Raw genomic sequence first — 21,097 nt, 5'->3', positions numbered from 1 at the left:
GTGTACACAGCCTGTGACCCATGAATGACAGAATTTCACCTGCTTTCTGATTAAGAGAAATATTGCTGTTTTTCACTCATGCGGATCAATAAGTGGAAGGCATGCATATAACACCTTGAGTTGTTTAGGTGATGCATGAGGTGATGTTTTCCAAGCACCACATTTTAGAAAGTAGGAAGTAAGAGGGGAAAGAAGATTTTCAGCCCACTAAGTTCCTAATCTAAGATCAAAACTATCAACAGCAGAGAAAAAATAGCCAAGGTGATAGACAAGCATTACAGAAACACTAAAGAACATCCGTGTTCCTATGAAAGAAATGTACAGTGGTACCTCGGGTTGCATACGCTTCAGGTTACATACGCTTCAGGTTTCAGACTCTGCTAACCCAGAAATAGTGCTTCAGGTTAAGAACTTTGCTTCAGGATGAGAATAGAAATTGTGCTCCGGCGGCGCGGCAACCACAGGAGGCCCCATTAGATAAGTGGTGCTTCAGGTTAAGAATAGTTTCAGGTTAAGAACGGACCTCCGGAACGAATTAAATACTTAACCTGAGGTACCACTGTATTTGATGTTAAATTAAGAATGACCTTTTCTGATGGAACATGTTGTGCCCTTCAGATTGTTCCATCAATGCATGCTTTTCAGTTAGCCAGATGGAACAATCCCCACTATCATCCCCCCACATTGTTCTCAGACTGCTCCTGATCCCTACAAGCCAATTTCAGGGGCACAGGGGAGGAGCAGGAAGGACTGAGAAGAAGAAGAAGAAGAAAACCTATTACAGTGGTACCTCGGGTTACATATGCTTCAGGTTACAGATGCTTCAGGTTACAGACTCTGCTAACCCAGAAATAGTACCTTGGGTTAAGAACTTTGCTTCACGATGAGAACAGAAATTGTGCTCCGGTAGCGCAGCAGCAGTGGGAGGCCCCATTAGGTAACGTGGTACCTCAGGTTAAGAACAGTTTCAAGTTAAGAACGGACCTCTGGAACGAATTAAGTTCTTAACCTGAGGTACCACTGCATGTTGAATACAACCCAACTTAGTAAAATGCATTATAGTAAAGAACTACTGAGAAAGTTTAAATGGTGGAGAAAATAGTTGTTGCCATTTCTGTGGCATGGAAGAAGAAAACTACTGCTGCGGTAATAAAAACGGTCATGGCTGTCTGTCTCCACGTAAGCACCCAGTGAATACTAAAGTTCTCCATCAGAGTATCTGAGCACACAATCAAGGAGGGCAAGTCAATAACAAATTTCTGGGGCCCAGTTTATACATTTACAAGAATCCAATGGTGAAAAATATGTGATGAAAAATATTAACATATGCCTCAGTTTCATCCTGAATTTAAAAATATATCTTGATGGCTTCAAGCAGTATTGGTTGTTGTTTAGTTGTTTAGTAATGTCCAACTCTTCATGACCCCATGGACCAGAACACCCCAGGCACTTCTGTCTTCCACTGCCTCCCGCAGTTTGGTCAGACTCATGTTTGTAGCTTCGAGAACGCTATCCAACCATCTCATCCTCTGTCATTCCCTTCTCCTTGTGCCCTCCATCTTTCCCAACACCAGGGTCTTTTCCAGGGAGTCTTCTCACGAGGTGGCCAAAGTATTGGAGCCTCAGCTTCATGATCTGTCCTTCCAGTGAGGACTCAGGGCTGATTTCCTTCAGAATGGATCGGTTTGATCTTCTTGCAGTCCATGGGACTCTCAAGAGTCTCCTCCAGCACCATAATTCAAAAGCATCAATTCTTCGGCGATCAGCCTTCTTTATGGTCCAGCTTTCACTTCCATACATCACTACTGAGAAAACCATGGCTTTAACTATACAGACCTTTGTTGGCAAGGTGATGTCTCTGCTTTTTAAGATGCTGTCTAGGTTTGCCATCGCCTTTCTCCCAAGAAGCAGGCGTCTTTTAATTTTGCGGCTGCTGTCACCATCTGCAGTGATCATGGAGCCCAAGAAAGTAAAATCTCTCACTGCCTCAATTTCTTCCCCTCCTATTTGCCAGGAGGTGATGGGACCAGTGGCGTAATCTTAGGTTTTTGATGTTGAGCTGCAGAACATATTTTGTGCTCTCCTCTTTCACCCTCATTAAAAGGTTCTTTAATTCCTCCTCACTTTTTGCCATCAAGGTTGTGTCATCTGCATATCTGAGGTTGTTGATATTTCTTCCGACAATCTTAATTCCGGTTTGGGATTCATTTAGCCCAGCCTTTTGCATGAATTCTGCATATAAGTTTCTGTTAAAGCCGACAGGAAATAAGAGATTCTCATGAACTCTCAGCTAGGGATGAATGGCACTGTCAATTTCAGCAGCTCATTTTTCAACTCTTAAATTTAGTTCATCCCATTTGTGCACAAGTTTTAATTTTTTTTTAAAGGAAACAAGCATAGAATTTTGCTTGCATTTTTTCTGCTCTAATGTGCAAAATTTTGCAAGCAATTACCTCTGTTAAAGTGCATTTTTGTATGATATGTTCACTAATATATGCATTTTTGCACACTTCCCCCTGTTTTTTATACAGTTTAGTTAGAGAAACATATTGTAAAATACAGAAAAGGGAACATTTGAAAAAATAGTAGTGTTTAGGCTTTCATATTGTTTTGGAAAGTACAAATTTGTAAACTGAATAAATTCCTCCCTCATTACTGCTCTGGACACTGGCTGTTGGTGATAGTAGGTGGACTTGGTAACTGAGAGTGCTGAAGGCAAAACCAGGAGTGGACTTGTAGTCTACCTTTGTTGTAGGCCTGATCTCCAAAAGTGAACAGGTTTTCCAGTTTTCCAGCAAACAGACCTGACCTTTTAATGTATTTTAAATCTGTTGGAAGCCACCCAGAGTGGCTGGGGAAACCCAGCCAGATGGTCAGGGTATAAATAATAAGTTGTTGTTGTTCAAAATGTTTCATTGTTTTTCCAGAAATGCCTGGAGCAGATAAATGCATATTTCTTAAACTCTTATCGCTTACCTTTTTCACATTAGTATATGTAGCTTTGATTTATAAACTTCAGAATAACTTTTGAAGAACACTATAAACTAGGTCAACCCTCCTAGATTCACATACATCCAAGCAAAATTCAGTCTTCAAATTGAGTCGACAAATTCAAAACACATACTGCATTTCAACCCTGGGTTTAATTGGAAATATCCTGTTCCCTGGTCTTGTTACTGGCAAAAGTGAAGAGATATATTTAACTACGTCTAATTAGTTAGCTTTTGCAAGTACAGTATGCAGAAATTTTTCATTAGGCTAGCTGGACTTGGAACCAATTGCTACCAAATGTCTAGTAAACACTGCTCCCCACCCAGTCTTAGAAGAGCATCTATTTCCACTTCCAGCTTTTCTTATCTCTCTCCAAACCTTGTGGACTTTGTTAACAAACGTGCAACTCTTTGGCTAAAATTATTTGCACACATATATTTAAAAGAAAACATGAAGAAACAGCTTCATATGTTGGTTGTACCATGGTGGGGTAAAGGTTTTCAGCTGAGAACTTTTGTGAAAGAGAGCTGATAGTCAATGAGCAAAAACATGACAAAAACTTTTTGTAGCACAGTGACTTACTCTCCAATATCATTTTATTAAAGAAATCTTAAGTCAGGTAGAAAGCAATCCTATGTAGATGAAGCTGACTTAAAGCAAACTGCTATAAATTAAGCCATCTTACACCAGATCCAAACACCATTTGGCAGTGGGGCTGCTTCTGCCGTCGCCGCTCTGATAAAGTCTGGCAGAAGGTGACTGTTAGGATAAACTTTAAAATAGTATTCTGTGCTGGAATGCCAGCTCACATGACCAAGCTGAATGGGTTTAGGATACAGCCTAAATCCCTGTTCTCTGACCCTGATCCCACCATACCCGTGAAATACTAAAACATCTATGACACATGGTCATCCAAGCTCTACTTAAGAACCTCCAGTGAATTTGCAAATGCATAAAACAACAGCTTAAAACTATTCATATTTTATTGCTTGTGATCTTTAAACTTTTCAAACTCAGAACTAGCCTTCATGTCTAATCTGGGGCTAATATTTTCTATTTATTTAACTAATTCCATTTATGAATCACTTCCTATAGAATATGTAAAAGCTACTTGACAATCAAACCAACACAATTAGAACCCATTAATATTTGTATTTTAACTAAATGTTTTGAATCTAGATCTATATGGGTCTATCATTCAGCCACTTTGTCATTTTCCATTCCGTTTCCTATTGTGTATCATTCCTTCTGGTCCAGAGAAAATACTGTATACAAATTTGCTTAAAATAATAATAATCACAGATTGCTTATCTCTTCTAATCTAGGAATAGAATATATTTGATTTCCAGTTTGTTTGTTTGTTTGTTGTATTGTGGTACACTTCTGTGGAAATATTATTTTTCCCCTGCACTGAGCCCATTTGAGGTCTACAGATGCACTGCAAACTTTGCCAAAGGAGACCGCAAGTTGACCTTCCAATGTTAAAGGATAGAGGTGAACTAAAAATAATTCCTCCCTCCATCTAAGCATCTAAGTGCTTTTGTGTGCCAACAGGAAGCACTACAGCAGAAAAGATGTAGGCGGCGCCGCTGTGACTCTCTTGTGGGCAGGGAGAAAAATAGCTTCTGCTTTATTTGACAACGTCATCACGAATGTGAAGCACACAATTTATAAAGCCATCCAAATTAAATCTCTGCCATTTTAGATTGCAATCTGGATTGTAAGGGTTCTGATGCAGCGATGCATCAATTCTTTAGCACGCAAAAACAACCTACCAACCCCCCCCCCCTAATCTCTAAGGCTTTGCACAGGGGTAGCATTTGGTGGTTAATGTCCATTAATAGCCCTGCAAATGTAAATTAATGATGAGCGCAATCATCTACCTATCTATCAAGGGTTTTTATATAGACATCCATCACCACAATGGATTAAAAAAAGAAGAAACAGGGATGATTGCCTTTCCCTTTCTATCGACGAAGAATTATTTTGCTTGCTTTAGCAGTTACATTTTTCCATATAACAAAGTGAATCTTCTTCTCCCCATGTCAACTGTACTCATGCAGTTCTCCTCACGCTATTTCTATTAGCTGGGGAAAATGGGGTATATGGACTCCTTAGTCCAAGTGATTGGCCACATGTGCGAAGCCTTTCGGTGAACTGAGATATATTCCACAAACTTAAACTCCGATGCACAGAGCAATACCAACTTACAGAGTCAAAGTCACATTTGGATCAATTTTTACGGCTACTTTCTATGGAGATATAAAATAAAAACACATGCAGATTTATATGAGAAGAGTGGTTTTACCATGTACCTCCAAATCAAATAAACCTGAGAGGACTTAACAACAAGCCACAGGATAAACACAAACTGTACTTTTGAAATATCCCTTGCATTCTGGCTTCAGAATGTTGAAATAATTTGCTGATGCTCCATTGCTGAAGTATCATAGAATGCTTGTGAGAATTCTAGTTACTCGGACATTTTAAAAACTGTGAGCACACAAAACGTATGGCCTGATGGTAGTACCATACCCTCCAACATTTCTTTGATGAAAATAAAGGTAAAGGTAATGGTACCACTGCCCGTATGGGCCAGTCTTGCCAGACTCTAGGGTTGTGCGCCCATCTCACTCAAGAGGCCGGGAGCCAGCGCTGTCCGAAGACACTTCCGGGTCACGTGGCCAGCGTGACAAGCTGCATCTGGCGAGCCAGCGCAGCACACGGAACGCCGTTTACCTTCCCGCTGGTAAGCGGTCCCTATTTATCTACTTGCACCCGGAGGTGCTTTCGAACTGCTAGGTTGGCAGGTGCTGGGACCGAACGACGGGAGCGCACCCCGCCGCGGGGATTCGAACCGCCGACCTTTCGATCGGCAAGTCCTAGGTGCTGAGGCTTTAACCCACAGCGCCACCCGCATCTTCAATAGGCATGCCCTATTTCATAATAATAATAATTTTATCATTTATACCCCACCCATCTGACTGGGTTGCCCGAGCCACTTTAGCCAGCTTCCAACATACCGGTATATAAAAACATAATAAAACATTAAACATTAATAAAACTTCCTTATACCGTGCTGCCTTCAGATGTATTCTAAAGGTTGTATAGCTGCTTTTCCCATTGGCTTAGGTGGCACGAAACTCTGACATTTCTCTGATGAAAATAGGGACACCCAAAGGAAAGGTGGGACATTCCATGATGAAATCAGAAGCTGGGATGGGTTTCATAACTCTGGGACTGTCCCTGGAAAATAGGGACACTTGGAGGATCTGTGGGACAGGTTGCATGAGAAGGAGGAATCTCTGTCACAACGTAGTATTCAACTATTTGAGTGTGTAAATATAGTGTGTGAAAGTAGTAGCCAGTCAGTGATAAGGACAATTAAGTCTCCCTGATTTCAATGAAAGAAAAGCATACGCTTAATATTCCAGCTGAAATAAATTCAGCTTAAAAGTGTGGCTAGATCGTGTCCTTCATGTTTATTTCATTTTCATTTTCACCTTATTTTTCTCTTGACACATCAGATTTTTATCAGTACTGATCACATTCTGAGAGAAAATCAAAGAATTTCTGTGCTTGCCATAGAAGGAGACACTAGAGAGCAAAACAGCTAACATCTCAACCTCGTCAAGGTCAGCTTTCCGCCGCATGCAAACATCTATACGGCACTAAATTCCCAGCAGGGGGAAGAAAAGGATTTGAGTGAGTAAATAGCTATGATAAAAATGAACACCAATCTCAAGAGTCATCATGAAGGCTGAGCTTAATGGATCACTTGCAAAATAGTGGATATTAAACTGTCTCTGGTGCCTTCTATCAAAGAAATGACAGACAGCTAAGTTTACACAGATTTACCATCAGAATGCATTTCAAACCATGTGTGTTTCTTTTTGCCTTTCACAAGGCTCTGCCCATATTTGACAATTGCTGAGATATTTCCGAGAAGTAAAAGAAGTACATATTCAAATTTTCCCCATTAACTCTATTAATGCTAGATGGAAACATTTCCTCAGTAATATGAAATAAGCACTTTGATAAAGACAGATTTGTCTTTTCCTGGGATTCACACGATTTCAGTTTTCACTTGATAACAATGAAGGGTGAAATTGTTAAATCGGATATTTTTTGACTCAACAGAATTTCTCTCCTCCTTTTAGACAAATCACCGTCCTCCTAACTGGAGTTTGACAGCCATAAGTACAATGATCAACTACGTCCCATAATTTCTTAAGTAGATAAATAATACATACAATTGTTGTCTGATGTTTGAACAAGGAAATGAACTTGGAAGTTTTCTATTGTCAGTTTACGTAATCTACTGATATGATATCTGTCACACTGATATCATGTGCAAAGCCTGTTTTCCAACATCAGGTACTAAGTTCACATAGCAGAAGAATTCATTTATGCAAAAGTCTCATGCAGTTTAGATTTCCACATGATAGTTGTCATATGGTGAACATATAGGAATATGCAGAACTCCCCATTTCCAAGGAAATGAAAATAGGTGTATTAAGACTTTTTGTTCCCCGTAATCCCTTGGCTGTAAGAATGGGCCAGGAATCCAGTTCCAATGGACCTTGGTATATATTTGTGAATTTGACCACCTGGAGCAGAAACCTAGCAGCAAACTGCATTTCCATCCACAATATTTTATGACTATTGTCCAATAGATTATATTGCCTGGGGGACAAACAAGGACAGTAGTAGCAGCGGGTAAACTGTAGTGGAAGTGCTCCAAGTTAAAAACATCATACCTCCCCATAAGTATATAATTTTGGAGATTAAACTTACCTGTTTTGTTCTCTGTCAGAGTCTGAAGATCCAAAGGCAACCCTTAACATCCTAACTTTATTGAAATGAATTGGGCTGGGGCTGGAAGGGACAGAGGAAATAGAATGAGAGTGAGCATACTTTTAATCTGGAGAAAGCATATCCTGTTCTACTTCCCTTCCAGCCCCTGACTCCTATGACAACGAGTCATCTAATCAGCCAACTTTTTGGTTATGTGTATAAAATGTGAGCTCACAATTGTAACTCTTCACATTTTAATGGAATCAGTAGCGGTAGTGAGGAGTTGCAACAAGTTGGGAATTTGGGGGGGGGGGGGTTGAGATGTTTAGAAGGTTACATCACCACCTGGGTCTTCCTCGCAAGCAATGACATTAAATTCTGCCTCATATTTTCACTTCGGCAGCTCCAAGATTAAAGTATTAAAGCAAGTGCCGTGTTCTTCTAAGAGATGGAATATTTGCAGACATCACTAAAATGGTGCCCTTCCTCTGTTGTTGGGCTACGCACCCCATCAGCCCCAGTCAGCAAGGCCAATGATCCAGGATTATAGGAGTTGTAGACTAACAACTGGCCCATGACACAAGGAAGCATGAACAGCTTAAGAGCAATAGAACATACCATGGAATGAGCAATGCTAGGCATATCATTATAAGACTGAAGAACTAACAATTGGATATGACAAAGATCAAAAGTTATGGAGCTAGTGGGAAAGGCCCACTTAAAATGAACATATGCAGGGCATGTGGCAAGAGATGACTCAGATTGATGGAATGAAGCAATGCTAGTGTGGAGACCCTAGAATTTTAAAAGGTCTAGGGGATGTCCATTTATGCAATGGGTGGACGATCTAAAACTAACAGTAGAACTTACATGGATGCAGCAAGTAAACCCAAGAGAATGCCGGAGGTGTCTATTGGACGAGGAGGAAAAGGAGGACTTAGCTAACAACATCAAGAAGGCACCATGATGACTAGCTTTAGGATTCTGCATGTCTCAGTGGCCATGCACTGAAGCTCCTGGGCCTGGTGGATGAAGCACCCAGTAGTGACTAGGACCCACTTCCAGGTCAGTTAAAACAGCACTGAAAGCTGTTAACGTCATGATTCTTAAAAACAACAACACCCACATGTATTTTCAAGAACATTTAGAGCTTCAGCTATGTATACTGACACAGCTGGTACGCCCAGCTGCCTAAGTGCAGGTGTCGTGGATCATGCACAAAGGCTATTGTTCTCCAAAATAAATTGTGTTAAACTGAGTAGGACTTCTTGAATATTTTTTTAGCCATCATAGCTGCAACTAGGAGGCCACCATCAGGGCGTGAATAAGCACAGGGTTCTTTGGATGTAGAGCAGCCCAATAAAATAATATGTGCTTTGCAACTTCAGCTTCACAAAGACCAGAAACTTGCAGCCCAAACTCATTCTGTTTTTAAAAATCTCATACAATCCCTCAAATCTCTTTTCAGCTGCCAAGACTGGCATGAGAACACAGTTTAATCCGGTTTTCTGAAGCTCATATAACAAACCATTAGAAAAACATTAGCGATTCTCTGTCTGGATACAAAACAAACAGCAAATTTCATTCTGATTGATTTCTTTATCATGAAGAACAGTAAATTTTCCTTCCTCTCAGCTGTAGCTAAAGGAAAACAGTTATTTTACAGAAGGGTGAATTCATCCTCCTTTAAAAAAAAACAACAACCAAGCAACTTCTGCATAAGAAGAATTGGACGTAGAACTTTTGAGGTGAGCAATGCTGCCAAGGCAAGCATTTCTGTTCCTTTAAGCAGGGAGAAAATTGGATGTTCCAGATCTCTCACCGTACTTAAAGTTGTTGTCATCTCCTGAAACAGAGAGGGAGATATGTGCTTAGCTTGCACAGTTGGCAGATAGTTGGTCAGGGACACAAACAAAGCAAAGTGCTTTTCAGCCCACAGTAGATGACCCAGACAATTGGCCTCCACAAAACCTCCCTCTTCCAGGTAGGCTTCCAAGCAGATCGGCAAGGCATAGTTCTGCCTATTGCCTTAAATCATAGTGTAATCATTGGTTTAGTTGTTGTTATTTTCACTTTGTATTTTGTGGGCTGTCCTTTCTTGGAGGTTTTTAAGCAGAGGTTGGGTGGCCACCTGGCATGGATGCTTTAGTTGAGATTCCTGTATTGCAGGAGATTGGACCAGATGACCCCCATGGTTCCTTCCGACACTACAATTCTATGATTCTATGCCCCTGAAGCACCTTTGGGTTCCAGAGACCCAACCTGAATATATATTTCAGACTTTTAAAAATGCACACAACAGGCAGCAGTACCATCAACATGTACCACACGGGCAATGCAGAATCCTTTTTGTGATGGGGCGGCCAGATTTGCTGTCTGTATTCAAAATCCTCAGGAATATGTGTGGCGATCACACAGGGTCCCCGGACATTTAACGGTCTATTGATCCCTGTGCCACCACTGTGCTCGCTTCCCCACTGCCACCAACCAGTTACTCTCTGGTAAAACACTGAGTCCAGTCAGTTGTTAAAAATGAACCAAAAAACCCCCAAGTTTATTTTACAAACATTAACAAGTTTATGGTTTCTCAGATAATATTCTTAACTTTTGTTTCTTTACCAGGCTATACCTTCTGACTGATTATCTCAACTGTTTGACTGACTCCTCTTCACAAATTCTCTACTCTCTCACACCAGACTAGGCCAACCCACAGACTTATCTTTTCTGTCCCTTCTAACTCCAGACTGTCTTCTCAACAACTCTAACTCACTCTAACTAACTAAAAAACCTCTGTGCTTAAACCTTATACACAGTTAACTCTGCCCCCTGGGTTCTCATTGGTTAGTCATTTTACAATTAGTTAACCCTTTCCCTATGAACCCAGTATGATTTCACACACATAGGAGAGCAAACCCCACAGTAAGGGTTAGGACCAGCATGCAGAAAGGAACTGTGCAGACAAGCTGTTCCTATTATTACCTCTATCTCTTCTATTGCCTTCCAAGGGTTGAGGAAGCCCAAGGTGACCGGAACACATAAATCCTGCTTTGCTACTCTTTAGAAATGGCCAACTTTAATGTAGCTAATCTTGCTTCTAGTGGGGAAGAGCTGTGCAGTTTTAATGGATCTCACAGTCTTACTGTGTAAGTCAGGCTGCTCTGGAAAACCTTGCTCCTTTCATCCTGTGGCAGTGCCAGCCATTGTTAAGAGAGGTTACTTAAAGGTTAGATTGAGAAGATAATATACTGGGTTAGGGCTTTTCATTCATATATATATATATTTAATTTGATTAACTAGTGTGCTTCCTCTGAAGAAAACCAGAGGTTCTAAAAAGTGACCATTCTGTCACATCGGTCTTCATTTTCAATGTGTCTTGAAGGGTTAAAAGGCTATATTGCTTCACCGAAGAAGCTATTTTTACGATGCTGCTGCTGAAAAAAGGAAAGATGGGATGTGGAGAGAGCAGGTAGGATTCCCAGCCAGAATGGCTTTTAGAAAGATTTAGACCAAGATGTCTGAATAAACTGATTCGAGGAATGGAAGCAGAAAAGACTGGAGGAAAGATAATCTGTGAGTAATTTGAAAATAAAAATGATATAAAAAGAGCCTTTTATTTATTATGAATGTCTTCCATAGCAAGTGCTGACATTCTGCTGAGAAAAGTGAAAATGCTTTTGAAGACACCAAGCAGATAAGATCCCCATATATATATATATATATATATATATATATATATATATGAATGAGAGAACAAACCACTTGGCTGTCTGGAAAGAGCTTGCTCTTACATATTATTTCCCCTATTTTCTAGCATATAAGTGACAGCATAAGGGAGCACAAATAGAACAATCACTTCTCTAATAATGCTGTCTCATGTACGAAATATACTGATATTTAAGGTCCCAAACTGTGTGATCATTTAATGCCTTTCAGAGGCACTGTCCTTTCCATAAATTGTATCATTTCATATTCTTAAACCATCACTTAAAAGTCTGTATGTTTGGGGTTTAAGCATATGCAATACATCTGAACATAATTTTAAATAAGAAATGCAAATGATGGGTGATATTCAGCTTGGTTTTTACTCAGAGTAGGCTCACTGAAATGAAAGAACATGACTAAGTTGGGTCCACTTGCAATAAAATTTGGTGGAATATCATTGTGTTTGTGTATAAAGTTGTAATTTATGTGAATAGCTGAGTATGAGTTTCAGCATTCTAACCTAAAAGCCAGATATTGGATTTTGGGACGATATCCACCAGAATGTGTGAAACTAGCTCCTTTATTTCTGTGGATATTTCCACTTCCCTGCACACTGGCATGGCATGTTTAGGACATCTGCAAAAACAACTATGCTGTCTTTTCCAGTGCAGATCTGGATCATTGTAGCATATCACACACATATTGCTTAATTGCACATCATGTTCTCCATTTGAAATCACAACCATATTTTTAAGCAATAAGAACGCTGTACTCTGGCTCTTATTCAATCAGAGACAAATTGTGCAAACGATAAAGGTAGAACTCAGGAAAAGAACAAAGATGGCCAGTTTGGTCTTTTCTCGTTAGCGTTGTATCATTCTGGGCAAGGTAAACAAAATAGGATATAGCCAGGATCTTAACAGGAAAAAAACAACAGAACAAAGGAATATAGGGGCTAGGACAAATTACTCATCTAAAAGACCTCCTCCCTTTTCCATTCAGGATGCGTTGTCTCAGAATTGTACAAAATCTCCATACCTCCCAAAAAAGGGAGAGAGAAGAATATATTTGTACTGGATGAAGAATAGTACCATGCTGGTCCTTGACAGTGTAGAGTAAAAGGGGGCTTTGTGTTGGATCTCTGAGAGCTTTAACAAACCATTGAAGTGATGGTCACTAATTTGGATAGCTTTAAAGGGGGCTCAGTCAAATTCATGGAGGATAAGGCTACTAGTCAGTATAGTTGTATTACCTCCAATATATGAGGCGGGATGCTTCTGAACACCAATTGTCAGCCATCACTTACAACAGAGCACTACTTCCTGCCAATTTGCCCCAGTCCCCAGGCAGAATGCTAGATTAGACAGACCTGTATGATCTAGCAATGGCACTGCTTATGAATGGCCAAAAATCACCCAATCTGGGACTGGGTTTGAACCCAGCCCTAATCAAAAACTCAAGCCAAATCTCAACAGGGCATCAACAGTTCAGTCATACACATAACAGAGATAGCAACATGATTGGTGACCTTTTGTTTCCATGCCTTTCCTCATGGGTGCAACACCCATGCATTTAGAAATAGGGAAGCAGAACTGACCTTGAAGCAGGCTCAGAAATGTGACATGGGATCCACAGTAAGAGAGATTCATATTCAGAGGCACACAAAACAGGATAAACACCATAGCCAGTGGTTCTCCCAAGCCAGTGATAAAGTGCTAAAATATGAGTTTGGGCTGTTAATAGTAGTGGGATTAAAGGCATGAAAGATTTCTAGAAGGACTGTAGCAGAGAAAATGGGATAACTATCTGGTGTCAATAACAAAGGTGAAAAATAACCACTTGGTATCTTTTGCTTAAGAGAAAGAAAGAAAGAAACAGCCAGGGGATGCATGTATTAATAAAAGCAGATAAAAGGAAAAGGAAACACTTCTGATTTATTGGTGGAAACATCCGCACAATATTTTCAAAGGATGTAGCAGCACATTAATCTCCACTGCCACCTTCGGCATGTTGTTCTAGCCAAACCCATTTGGTCCTCATCAGCATGTGTGGGCAATTCACAATATGACTTACCATGTTTCAGAGAGCAATAGAAAAGTTTTCTGAATACTTGGTTGTATTTCCATGCATTTTGTTTTTGGTTTTTTAACATTTTGTTTTGAAGGATATCTAGACCAAGAACACTAACTTGAGAAATGACAAAGATAAGCTCTCCTCTAGGGAATACAGGTTGCTTCTAATAAAACATGTAGACTGTCTGAAGGGGAAAGGCTGCTCTGAGACTCTTAAGTAGTGCACAATTTTCTGAATCTGGTTGATAAAAAAAGCAAATACTGAGTTAAAAGTCATTTGAAGGGTAAATATCCATAACCAGCCAATTTGCAACACATTTCCTATTAGAAGCAATTCAGCGTATTATGTCCCGGTCACAGTGCCACCCTCCCCATGCTTAGGCTATAACTAAGGTGTTATGAACAAACTTGGGCAAACAATGATATGGGGGTTAGGAATGGCCACAACATTATTGATTCCAAATGTAGGTGGGTTTTGGCTCAGGCATTGGGTGTATATCCATTTCAGCCTCCTGCCGGAGGGCTGAAACTTCTGACAGAGTTGTGCCAAGGATTATGGCCTCCCCAAGATACCAATCTACCAAGATGGCCATCTGTAGGCTGCCGCTGGAAGCTCTATGGCCCGTCTGCCCCATTTTTGGCTTCTGGATAGAGACTTCCACCAAGACCACTGGTCTGGGCCTGGATGATGTACCACTTCACCCAAAAGCTTGGTGGCTAGGATTTCACCAAATGCCTGAACCTCTCTGACCAAGATGACTGAGTATCTGGAAACCAAGCCTTATGAGGAACAGTTGAGGGAGTTGGGTATGTTAAGCCTGGAAAAGAGAAGGCTGAGATGAGACATGATAGCCATCTTCAAATATCTCAAGAGCTGTCACATGGAAGATGGAGCAATCATGTTTTCTCCTGTTCCAGAGGGCAGGTCCCAAACCAATGGATTCAAGTTACAAGAAAGGTATTCCAACTAAACACCAGGAGGAGCTTTCTGACCACAAGAGTTGTTTGACAGTGGAATGGTTTCTCTCATGAGATGGACTCTCCTTCCTTGAAGGTTTTTAATCAGAAGCTGCATGGCCATCTGTCATGAATGCTGTGACTGAGATTCCTGCATTTCTGGGGGTTGGACAAGTATTTGGGGTCCTTTCCAAGTGTACAGTTCTATGATTCTATGATTCTATATATCCACAATTAGTATACTGTATTGACTCTTTGGATTTCAAAATGACTGTGGATACCAGGCATGGGATCATAGCAATATCTGCTCCTTTTATACCAAATGCTAAGCATGCATGTGCCAAAAGTGCAGAAGATCGGCAGTTCATATGGGTACTATGTGTGACTTTTCATTTTCTACATGGAAGGTTTGTGGCTTGCATTTTCCTGGCACATTCCCTAGGCTAGGTGCAGTGTTCATGAACATTTCATGACATCACAGTAACTCAGCCAAAGGCCAGAGCAAGGTTTCATCAAACTGACACATTTGTCCGTCCCTATATGCAACATAATCTTATACATGTTTACTTGGGGGAAATCTCTCACTAACTTTATCATAACATACAGATAAGTGTTTTAGAACAGCAGCCTGCAATGGCAAGTAGGATTCAATTCCTATATGAAGGGCTGGGTCACTGTATCAGGAGGTTTTTAACGCTGGATGTTTTTATGATGTTTTTAGATATGCTGTAAGCCGCCCAGAGTGGCTGGGGAAACCCAGCCAGATGTGCAGGGTATAAATAATAAATTTATTATTATTATCATTATTAAGAAAATTAGCCCATACCACATTACCACAAATGGAAGACTAAAGGATGCCTTGAATTATTCCTTTCCCTTCCCTTCCCTTTAATTTCCAGAGCTAATCATTCTTACCATTGCATCACCGTTTTTGCTAATCAGTGTTTTCAAATTGCAAGCTTATAACCAGGTTTGCAAAATGGTCTGGAGTTCTCCATGGTTACCAATAATACCAAGGCCAACATCATGATAATCACTTCCCAAAAAGTGAAAGGAAGGGGGAAATCTACGTGCAACAGGAGTGGTGGGGATAAGATTGGAGGGAAAAGGAAGTATGAGTGTCAGACATGCACCTGTGTGCCTAGCTATGGTAAGGAGATTAGGCAGTATTATGGCTGCTGCATCTGTCCACTGTGGTCCAGATGGAAAACTTACAGAAGAATTCATGTGCAACACATGCGACACAGAGCAGAACCATGTACAACACATACAACACAGGGCAGACCATGCACCTTCATTTCTCAAAGTTGACAATCACTTAATTTTGAAGAGACACAGTATGCAAGATTTGCATGCTTCTTATCTGAGCCAAGTTGATCTAAAATTATATGTTTTGCACGAAACATGTAATTGTGCATAAATGTGCACAGCATCAGGTAATTTATCACAGTTCCTCCCAGCTACTCTCATGCTATTTTACTTTGGGGGGAAATATGGATGCAGGCTATAAAGTAGTTTTGCATCCTTATTTGGAAACATTCTGACACCTCAAGTAGAGAGCGTGGGGGCACATCAGGCATCATGCTGTGAATTAAAAGGTATCTTTCCCCACCCATCCATGTGTTCTGCTGCTTCACTGAACAAATGAACCAGCAGTGCATCTGGCAAAATGATATTCTGCACAAACCTTTCCGAACCGGTTTTCTCTGACTTCCAAACACCTGATAGTAAATAATCCAATTCCTCAAAAATGCATGCCCAGCACCAGTAAAGAGAAAGTGGAGTCAGTCGCCACAGCACACTTAATTTATCCAGGAAGTGTAGACAGGCAATAAAAAGGCCATGAAATAATCTAGATGGTATCGATTACGAGGTCTGTTCTTACCTCCTTCAAATTCATTTCCCATAGATTTTCCAAAAGATCATCCAGGAAACTTCCTATGCCCATCTCCTATTTCTGCTGCTGTTTACAGCAATTAGCATCATGGGACTGTGTGGCAAATGCAGCCTGGCTATGCCTACCAAATATTCTGTTTAGGTAAATGAAACAGGAGAGGCAGGTGTATTTTCTTTTAAATCACCAAATTTGAACTATCAGATGTGCATCACGTCTTTTCTCTGTTTTATTCCTTAAACTTCATATGTCATCTCTTGGCTTAAAAGGTAAAGGTACCCCTGCCCGTACGGGCCAGTCTTGACAGACTCTAGGGTTGTGCGCTCATCTCACTCTAGAGGCCGGGAGCCAGCGCTGTCTGCAGACACTTCTGGGTCACGTGGCCAGCACGACAAGCTGCATCTGGCGAGCCAGCGCAGCACACGGAACGCCGTTTACCTTCCCGCTAGTAAGCAGTCCCTATTTATCTACTTGCACCCGGAGGTGCTTTCGAACTGCTAGGTTGGCAGGCGCTGGGACCGAGCGACGGGAGCGCACCCCGCCGCGGGGATTCAAACCGCCAACCTTTCGATCGGCAAGTCCTAGGCGCTGAGGCTTTTACCCACAGCGCCACCCGGGTCCTTGGCTTAACTGGTTTTAATACTGTATTTTTCTATTATTGCAATTTACCCTAGGACCTTATGGTGAAAGGTGGGTAAGGAATTCAATCAATCAGCGTCATCATTATCAATGCTAATTTGTTTTAACAATTCATATGCACAGAAAAATCCAATGCAGAAAAGTTAAAAGTCAGTCAAAATGATAAAGTCAGGCTTTCATTTAAATGGCTGCTGGAAGAAAAAGGTCTTCAGTAATAATGGGTCGTGTCCAATGTTACTCCTACTCAAAAAAGGTCCAGTGGCAAAATACTAATGGGATGGACTCAATGTTAATCCTACAGAGAATAAACACAGTGAAAGTAATGGACATTGATTTCAGTGGGTCTACTCTGAGCAAGACTTAGCTGGCTATAACCCAGTAGCGAACTAAGGCCAAGATAATATTTTCCCTCTCCTGGAACTATTTCACTGAACCATTCATTCCCCATCAAAGGGTTTGGGATAAAACATGGATTTTCCAAATGAACATTTAGGACTGTTCAGCCTCTGCAACACATCTGTTTATTCGCCTTGGGTGCACACAACTTACATAGTGATTGTTCAGTGTGTGCTTCTTCATGGATTCCATTCAGCTGTTTGACAGTGGAACGGTCTCCCTCGGGAGGTTGTGGGCTCTCTTTCCTTGGAGGCTGTTAAGCAGAGGTTGGATGTCCATCTGTCATGGATGCTTTAGTTGAGATTCCTGCATTGCAGAGACTTGGGCTGGGTGACTCTCGGGGTCCCTTACAACTCTACGACTCTATGAAAGGGGGTGAAAGTGCCTGCAAACAACCATCTTTGTTGTTGTTGTTGTTTAGTCATTTAGTCGTGTCCAACTCTTCATGACCCCATGGACCAGAGCATGCCAAGCACTCCTGTCTTCTACTGCCTCCCGCAGTTTGGTCAAACTCATGTTGGTAGCTTCAAAAACACTGTCCAACCATCTCGTCCTCTGTCGTCCCCTTCTCCTTGTGCCCCCAATCTTTCCCAGCACCAGGGTCTTTTCCAGGGAGTCTTCTCTTCTCAGGAGGTGGCCAAAGTATTGGAGCCTCAGCTTCACAATCTGTCCTTCCAGTGAGCACTCAGGGCTGATTTCCTTAACCATTTTACTTATGCCAGAAGCTCTGCCCTGATTTCGTTTGCCCTCAGTGATATCAATGAGTAGCCAGGTTCGATTGCCTACCTAGTACCATTACATCAAATTCAATATGTGATCCCTCGTTGGGCTGCAAGAGAAAGAAGCTCTTTAAAGAAGGCCCTTTACTATGAAAGGGCCATAGAATGCTGCAGGGAGAGGAATTAATGACAGCAAAAAGGATTTAAAAGGAAGCTTCAGGAAATCTCCTCCCTTTAATTTCTATTTTTTTAAAAAATAAATAAATGGTGAATTTGGTCCAGCCCTAAGTGGTGGTATAGTGGTACCTCGGTTTAAGAATAGCCCTGTTTATGAACTACAGTGATACCTCAGGTTACATACGCTTCAGGTTACAGACTCCGCTAACGCAGAAATAGTACCTTGGGTTAAGAGCTTTGTTTCAGGATGAGAACAGAAATCGTGCTCCGGCGGCACAGTGGCAGCAGGAGGCCCCATTAGCTAAAGTGGTGCTTCAGGTTAAGAACAGTTTCAGGTTAAGAACGGACCTCCAGAACAAATTAAGTTCTTAACCTGAAGTACTACTGTATTTGGTTTAAGAACTCCGCAAAACCGGAAGTAGTGTCCTGGTTTGCGAACTTTACCTCAGTCTAAGAATGGAAGCCGAACGGTGGAAGGTCACCGGCGGCGGGAGGCCTCATTAGGTAAAGCGCGCCTTGGTTTAAGAGCGGTTTCGGTTTAAGAACCAACTTCCGGAACGGATTAAGTTCATAAACCGAGGTACCACTGTATATCCTCTTGCTTATTCAGGACTGAAGAGCCTAGCATGATCACATGCTCAGCCAGCAGGTGGTGTATAAGCCTAGCTCTAATTTAAAGAAAAGATCTGTATGCTGTACCACTTTTCCCAGGCCCACATCTGAAGGGGAAGGATGTGTCCTGCTTGGCTTTTGTGGTTTTGCAGCTAATTACTACAGGGTTGTTGTTTTGTTGCTGTTGTCATTTTGTTTTGTTTTTGTTTTTTTTACACACAATGGGAAAGCAAAGCAAAATCACGAGCATGTTCAGCACTTCTGAAAATTGCAAAACACACAATGAATAATCTCCTTTCGTACCTATATATGTGACTGATTTGGATTGTGTTGCTTGCTGTTTATTGCACGGCTGTTTCAGAGCTTAAGGGTCTCTGTTCAGTGCTATTCTAAATCCTACTACAGTTTGCACTTATAACATGCACCTCGCTGGGTTTTGTTGCTGGTGCTGCTGTTTTCTGAAGAGTGACCATAAAAATAGGGATTGCGGATATACTATCACAAAGCCAGAGCTGTGTGCCATTTTTTTTTTCTTTTTAGAAGAAATGTGCGGATTGGGAGTAGACTTTTATTCTTTACCTCGTCCTCAGCACAATGTTACAGTGTCCCAGCTGCACAGTAACTGTTTGTGATCCACGGAGCTGTTTTAGTCAGTTTCTTTTATTATTCAGAGGCCAAGCCATCTTCTATTTATCTTACAATGCCATTTCTCTAAAGAATTCAGCACAGCAAATGAAGAAAATAATACATAATGGTTTATAGCCTGAAGAATTCAATCTCGTGGCGGTAAGGATGGAACAGCATCCATGGAAGATAGTATTAAAAAATAAAATGAAGAAAGAATTTTTTATCACACACACACACACACACACACACACACAGCCTCCCTCTCGCTCCTGTCATTTTGAATGCTCTAGGGGCGCGCTGTGGGTTAAACCACAGAGCCTAGGACTTGCCAATCAGAAGGTCAGCAGTTTGAATCCCCGCGACAAAGTAAGCTCCCGTTGCTCGGTCCCTGCTCCTGCCAACCTAGCAGTTCAAAAGCACGTCAAAGTGCAAGTAGATAAATAGGTATCGCTCCGGCAGGAAGGTAAACAGCGTTTCCATGCACTACTCTGGTTCGCCAGAAGCGGCTTAGTCATGCTGGCCACATGACCTGGAAGCTGTACGCCGGCTCCTTCGGCCAATAAAGCGAGATAAGCACAGCAACTCCAGAGTCAGCCACGACTGGACCTAATGGTCAGGGCTTCCTTTACCTTTACCTTTAGGGGGCAATCCTATGCACAAGAAGCTAGTGTAAAGTAAACCAGTGTAAGTTATAGTAGCATAGTGCAAAGTTACACACATCCCAGTTGAGCATCCCACCCTGCTATTCTGCCTAGGCCTGACAGAGGGAAAACAAGGCTTTAAAATAGTGTTCTATCCATGGAAAGAAGGAGAAGTCCCAGCAATGTAAGAATGGATGCAAAACTTTATGGAATATGCAGAAATGGCAAAACTTACTGGAAGAATAAGAAATCAAGATAGCAAACTTTTTAAAAAAAGAAAGGAAATGGTTTATTGAATATTTACAGATAAATTGTAAACAGATAAAAAAATGGAAGGATTATTGTAAAACCCTGCAGTTTTGTAAGAGTATATATTTAAAGAAGATGAATAAATGAACAAATTAAGTTAATTTGGATAGGCAGAAGGTATTAAAAATAAATGTAAGGAACCGCAGAAAGTGGGTGAAGGATGTCAAATTTTAAAATGTCAAAATGATTATAAAATCAGTGAAAGGTATAAATTTGAAAAGTATAAATAATTTTTTAAAAATAAAATAAAAATAAAATAGTGTTCTATTTTGAGGATTAATAGGATCACCCATCTAATCTTGTCAACTGTTTACTGGTCCTGTCCTGATGGGGGAATGAATGAATGAATGCATTATTTATTTATTCATTTATTTAAATTTAATTTATTTATTTCAGATAGATGGCCAGTTCTTCGAGTGCTCAAGGCAGCTAACAACCACATACTCTCCAACATTCCTCAAATGAAAATACGGACATTTCTTACCTCCCAACACAAACTGACCCTACTCGACCCCCCTATTTTTTGTCATCTCCCCCACATCGCACTTCATATCAGAAGGAGGA

The 21,097-nt window shown here is 41.0% G+C and overlaps 1 protein-coding gene across 5 annotated transcripts in view; it reads right to left on the bottom strand.

Moving 5' to 3' along the window:
• CDH12 (cadherin 12) overlaps nucleotides 1–21,097 on the bottom strand; it is a 668,983-nt gene that overhangs the window by 396,357 nt on the left and 251,529 nt on the right. For 3 of the 5 annotated variants that reach the window (XR_014513371.1, XM_083449414.1, XM_083449412.1), the window contains one exon: nucleotides 7,789–7,869. The exons of the other annotated variants lie outside the window; for them this stretch is intronic. The gene's annotated coding sequence lies outside the window, so the exon portion shown is untranslated. The remainder of the gene's footprint in view (nucleotides 1–7,788; nucleotides 7,870–21,097) is intronic. 5 annotated transcript variants of the gene reach the window in all.

This window comes from Podarcis tiliguerta (assembly GCF_965153285.1).
Source record: "Podarcis tiliguerta genome assembly, chromosome: 7".
NCBI classification, from domain to species: Eukaryota; Metazoa; Chordata; class Lepidosauria; order Squamata; family Lacertidae; genus Podarcis; species Podarcis tiliguerta.
Note: the sequence above shows the minus strand (reverse complement) of the source record. Positions and strands in the feature narration are given on the sequence as shown.